Source organism: Camellia sinensis, chromosome 12 (assembly GCF_055761805.1).
Source record: "Camellia sinensis isolate YWXY chromosome 12, ASM5576180v1, whole genome shotgun sequence".
Classification (NCBI taxonomy): Eukaryota; Viridiplantae; Streptophyta; class Magnoliopsida; order Ericales; family Theaceae; genus Camellia; species Camellia sinensis.
Genome location: NC_138972.1, coordinates 59,839,963 through 59,846,450, shown reverse-complemented (window position 1 = coordinate 59,846,450; position 6,488 = coordinate 59,839,963). Strand labels below are relative to the sequence as shown.

Below are 6,488 nucleotides of genomic sequence, written 5' to 3'. Positions count from 1 at the left end.
CATCGGGAATGAAGGGGGAGTTCTTGAGCTATAAAAGTAAAAATCTAGACCCTTATATAGCATCGAGACCTTTTCCCGGGTGGTGAAATCCTTAACAGAACTCCCTAGTTAAGCGTGCTTAAGCTGGAGTAGTTCTGGGATAGGTGACCCACTGGGAAGAACAAATCTGTGAAGGCATGGCCCAAAGCGAATAATATCGATTACATGTGAAAGGTTGGGACATTACAAATGGTATCAGAGTCGACTCTCCAGAGTACCGAATGTGGGCCCCTGGTGTCTTTCGGTGCATGTGGGCGGGTTTGTGAGCTGGTAGGCTACTGCACGGGGACGTGCAACCTTAAGGGGGGTGGATTGTAAGGTCCCGGTATCCCACATCGGGAATGAAGGGGGAGTTCCTAGGCTATAAAAGTAAAAACGTAGATCCTTATATAGCATCGAGGCCATTTCCCGGGTGATGAATTCCCTAGCAGAACTCCCCAATTAAGCGTGCTTAGGCTGGAGTAGTTTTAAGATGGGTGACCCACTGGGAAAAACAAATCCGTGGGGGCACGACCCAAAACGAACAATATCGATGATATGTGAAAGGTTTGAGCATTACCAAAGAATGCAAAATTACGTTAAGGAGTCAAATGTACTTTAAAACTGATTAGAATTATAATTTTCTATATTTTTATTTGTAATGTTCAAGTGGATGGATGTGGACGATATAAAAACTGGTGTTGTTGAAGATGTTTCAGCAAATAATTTCTGTTGTATTGAACTTGCTTTGCCTAATTTATTTTCTCATTTGATATTGAGATATAAACAAAAGAGTATTAAGGTTGATAAAATATTGATAAAATATTCCCCCTTTGCGCACCCAATACCAATGGATTGGTTAGAGTATATGTGTACGATCGGAGGTTAGATGGCAATGACAGTTTGGAGGTGTATTTTGTTTTCCCCATGGACTGTCAGAGTGAATTAGTGTATTATGGGAATGGTTATTGTTCCATTAATGATACACAAGTGCCATGGGTTGTTAAGTATCAACTTGAAGATTCGAATATTAAAAGGGGTGTAACATATTGTAAAATGAAAGGGTATTTGAAGTATTCTACGATTGAGATGCCAGAAGATTCGCAAATAAGGGTCCTATCTATTGTTGTGTTATCTAAAAAATATACGAAGGCGAATGTTGATATTTGGCATTGTACCCCGACCAAAGCTATTCCGATTCTCGCATGGATTATGTCTATTGGTGTAAGGGAGTTGGTGTCATGGTGTTTTTAGGATTGTTTGTGATGACCATGGGTGGTAGAGGTGAGGTGGTGATAGTGGCCATGTAATGGATTTTGTTGGCTCCAAGTGGGTGGGTAATAGTGGTTGTAAAGTTAGAGAGAGAGAGAGAGAGAGAGAGAGAGAGAGAGAGAGAGAGAGAGAGAGAGAGAGAGAGAGAGAGAGAGAGAGAGAGAGAGAGAGAGAGAGAGAGAGATATGAGGAGTAAAGTAAGAGAGTCTTTCAAGTGTGGAACTATAATTTGGGGTGCATTTAGTGGCTCTTATTTGAAATTAATTTTTGTCCAATTTTTAATAAATGTTATTAGGATTAAATTGATATAATGTGAAAAATTAAATGACGATTAAAACTACATCGACAAAATTGACGCAAGATACTACAACGATCACAAGTATAATTTTCCCCATTTTTCATAAAATTTTCTTACTAATGACATAATGACATCTATTATATTATTGCAATTGGTTTTGTTTCAGATATCAAAATTTCATTACTGCATACAACATCAGTGAATAAAAAATAACATAGAAGTTACTACTTTATATACTCTTTTTCCTATCAAAATTTTTATTGCATGAACAGATGGGCATGGCAAGTGCAGTTGAAACCCTATGTGGACAAACATATGGAGCCCACAAATATGAAATGCTCCACTGGCATCTTCATTACACTCATCTACATTTTCACCAAGCCAATTCTTAAGTTGATTAGCTAATCAAACGAGATCTCGTCGGCAATAGCATTATTCTTCTACGGCCTCATTCCTCAAATCTTTGCATACGTTGTGAACTTCCCAATACAAAAGTTCCTTCAAGCTCAGAGCATAGTCTTACCAAGTGCACTCATTTCAGGAGCCACATTTGTGCTACACATCTTATCAACCTGGGTTTTTGTGTACAAGGTTGGGCTTGGTTTATTGGGTGCTGAGTTGGTATTGAGCTTGTCTTGGTGGATTATTGTGGTGGGGCTGTTTGTTTACATAGTAACAAGCTCAAGGTGTAAGAACACTTGGTCTAGGTTTCGTTTACAGGCCTTTTCTGGGCTTATGCAGTTCTTCAAATTGTCGGCTGCGTCGACAGTGATGATATGCTTAAAGTCATGGTATTATCAGATTGTTCTTCTGCTGGCTGGGTTGTTTCCTAACCCAAAGTTGGCTTTGGATTCTCTTTCTATCTGGTGAGAAAAGTTTTCATCGTTGTTTATATATATATATATATGAACAACGACACGACGATAGATAGCACAATAACAATACCTCTCAAGTACACAATAATTGTTTGAAATGAATGCTCCTCCATAATTGCGAGATACATAATGATGATCTCCATTGGATTCAATGCAACAGTAAGGTCAGTTGTGTTCAATTCATTCATTAATCTATTATTAAAATATTATTTGTCTATATTAATTCTCTTTTTTTCGTCGTATATCTAGATATATACTAGAAAATCAAATTTGCCATATATTTGGGAGTTATTTTTTCCACAATTATTTCATTCTCTTTCACATGTAGTTTTTCACATGGTAGGGCTCCTCTTTTATAAAGAGGTGGCTTTTCAAATATTTGAAATGGACTATAGAAATAATAATTTCTTATATTTTTAACATTGATCGAACCATTGTATTTAATCTAAACAATTATCTTAGTAACGCTGTGTTTGGTAGGAGGATTTGAGGAGGGATTTGGAAAAAGAAAAGGAAAAGTTAGGTGAAATGGGAATAAAATATGCCTACATTTCACCTAGTTTCACACACCTTTTCCCTTTTCCTTTCCAAATCCCTCTCCAAATCTCCCAACCAAACACAGCATAAGGTGTTTAATTTGAATGATAGAGAGAATAGTGAACAACAATGCAATTAGAAGTCACATGTAGCACAAATATTAATGTTGTTGATATATATATATATATATGCTGAGCAGTGTGAGGGTGAGCAATGAGCTTGGAGCAAGACATGACAAGTCAGCAGCATTTTCAATAGCAGTGGTGAACTTAGTCTCTTTCATACTCTGTTTGATTACAGCAATTGTTGTCCTCGCACTGAGCAATGTCATTAGCTATGCCTTCACAGATGGTGAAACTGTGGCCAGAGCTGTATCAGAACTTTGTCCACTTCTTTCCTTCTCCCTCATCCTCAATGGAATCCAACCCGTCTTGTTTGGTAAGGTTTGCTTCAAAAAATAATGAAAGCATTTTCCATTTCTTCTTAGAATTTTAAATGTCTTTACGAAAGCATCATGAAAGGGTTTTGTTTTCGTTTATGGTGTTTGTTTTGCAAGTTGATTCATTGACATTTAGTTATTTCATTTTGTTTTTTTCTATTCTCAGTTTTTTCTCTGTTTCGGCCCCATTTTATTTCCATTAACAAAATATTACTTCTTTTTTTCCCCTTATCCCTCGGTGATATAATGTTTTAAAAAAATATTCTAATTCTAGGACTAAGCCCGTATCCCTCATATGGGAAATTAAATAGAGGAATAAGTACTCTCACCCCCATGGATTAGTTATCTCCCATGTCTAAATTATCTTTCTTCTTCAATTCAACAGTTAGAAATAATTCTGTGTATTAGCTGTGGGTGTGTCTACCTAGTTGGAATGTGTCTCTGAGTCTTGAAGCTCTTTCCTCATTCCTAATTTTCTTGATGTAATGTTTAGTTTTGAGATAATAAAATTTCTCATTTGTAGATCAAAAAACAAAAAAACAAAAGCTATATATTGGAAAACTAATCTCATGACTTAATTGCATCCACTAGCCCATGAAATTATTTATCCCATGTCGGTACTTATCCTCTTAATTAATCTATTCATTTTTTATTTGCTGATATGATTATGGAGAATAACTTGTACTAGGATAAGTTATCCTGATGGGAGTATTTTAGTCATTTTGTGACAAAAGTTCTATCTTGGGATAAGTTATCTCTCCTATTCTCGGACAACATAATTCCACATATGCGGGATAAAAGAGCTCTCAGGATAACGAGTCATAAAATCTGAATCAAATGTTGAATATTTTTACTTTGAGATAAAATAATCATCTCCTGCTTCTTATCCGTGAATCAAACATGACCGTATTGATTCAAACTCACTCTTAGATGGCTTCACTTTTCTTTCATCTCCTAACTTAAATGTGAAATCAGAGGAGTGAAGGAGTTGCTATGGGGAGTGTGGATGGCAAGCTTTCGTTGCATACATAAATGTTGGCTGTTATTATATAGTTGGGATCCCATTGGACTCATTACTCTGTTTTCACTTCAAATTCGGTGCTAAGGTTAGCTGCTTGATAACTCATGTTCTTTCTTCTATATTCTTCTAGTTGCATATACACTTGATTATCTTTTGATACAATACTAAATACACAAAATAAATATAATATTAGACATCTGATGGAAGGGTCTATGAGCGAAGAGCAATTCTTCCTGATAGCACTTTTATGTCCCTAGATTTATTGTTTGTATAAAGAGTGACAATTCATTTTCAAACATATCAGATGGCTTGGTCCATCATTAAAGGGACTGTTTCTTTCATATCATTCTTCTATTGTTTGTATAAAGAGTGATAATGTATTTTCAAAAAAACTGTTGGTGGTGTTTGTAAGGAATATAATCAAGGTTGATAGCTGGCACACTGGTGCAAACCATCATTTTGGTATGGGTGACTTGTCGAACAAATTGGAAGAAAGAGGTACTCTATTTTTCTCTTGACCTTCATACAAATTTCTTACACCATGTCTATAATGCCAAATATTCAATACATCCACCTACCATAACCCAAACATAATTATTTTATTTTATTTTTTAAAAGTAGAATTAAAGTTTTTGAATTGAGTAGGACGATATATGTTGTCATTAAATGTCACTAAGGTTGTGTTTGTGAGGGATTTGTGAAAAAGAAAATTGAGAATTTTTCTAAATATTGTAACTAATGCTCCATTTGTTTTGACGTACAATATCTTTCCCCAAAATAATTTACGTAATTACATTAATTGGTTGAATAAAAACTATGAAAAATATTTTTGTAAAAAAATCATTTGTAACAACCCAATCTTGGCAAGGCAAAACCCCGCCAAGAGGGTGCACTTCAAACGTTATAGCACTTGTACACAACAATTACTTGTATAATTCTTATACCACATCACCACATCACTAATAGTGCATAAGACCTTTCGATTGGCCAACATATATGAGATGATCCATTCAAAGACAAAAATATCATCATGCTACAAGATAGTTCCCAAGCATCACTTCCCCAAAAATAAACATACTATTCATGAATTCATCAATACATCCAACTTCATAAAGCAAATATTTACAATCAACCTCCTTCATAAAACAATAAAGGATAAAACTACATCCTAGAAAGACCCTAAGCAAAACCTCAACTACAAGATGCCCACATTTGATCCTTCAAAAATTCTAATCTTCCAAGTTGAAGCGAGCCACACAAAAGTCTAGGAATTTGAAAAAAAAAAAATTATTTAAAAAGAATGAGCTAAAGCCTAATGAGTATACCAATACCATGGAGTTATAAAACTTGCTCCTTCCAATTGGATTCAAAATAAAGATTATAAATATAAGAGCCTAATTGGATTGAAATTTATTAAAAATAAAATAAAATAAATAAATAAAAAATTGCATAAACCGTTATCAAGATTTTCCCAAAGAATCTCATAATGCAGAAAAAAAATACATTTGAATAATGAAAATAAACAAAAATACAACTTTTCAATATATTAAGATTTCATGTCCATTATACGAACTACTACATAGCCTTAGGGTCGCGTTACCTCGCGACTTAGGTGGTGGCGGTACCATTACCCAAAACATCATGTCATCGTAGCACTTCAATTCTCATTTCAATGTTTCGGTCCCCAGGACCCCTTATGCACAACGACCCTTATGGCCCTTAAAACATTTCGGACCCCAAGACTCTAAAGCATTTTGGCCCTTGTGGCCCCAAAGGCTATATTCGGTTATATGATCAATAAAATAAATACCCTCGCACAATGTTTCATTGTCATTCAACCATCATCATCATAAAATTTGAAGGACTCAACTTAAATAAATTTTCATAAAAATTAATGCTTCATTATACAAATGAAATCATATATTTATTTAAACTCAACCCTTGGCCTCAATAGATTTATAGATTTTCTTTTTATACATATATCATGATGAAATGTATCATTCACTTCCTTTAATTCAAAAATATTTT

The 6,488-nt window shown here is 34.8% G+C and overlaps 1 pseudogene; it reads left to right on the top strand.

The window, feature by feature from the left end:
* The first annotated feature begins 1,769 nt into the window (after positions 1-1,769).
* On the top strand, positions 1,770-2,551 carry LOC145804524 (protein DETOXIFICATION 40 pseudogene; annotated as a pseudogene).
* Positions 2,552-6,488: the final 3,937 nt, after the last annotated feature.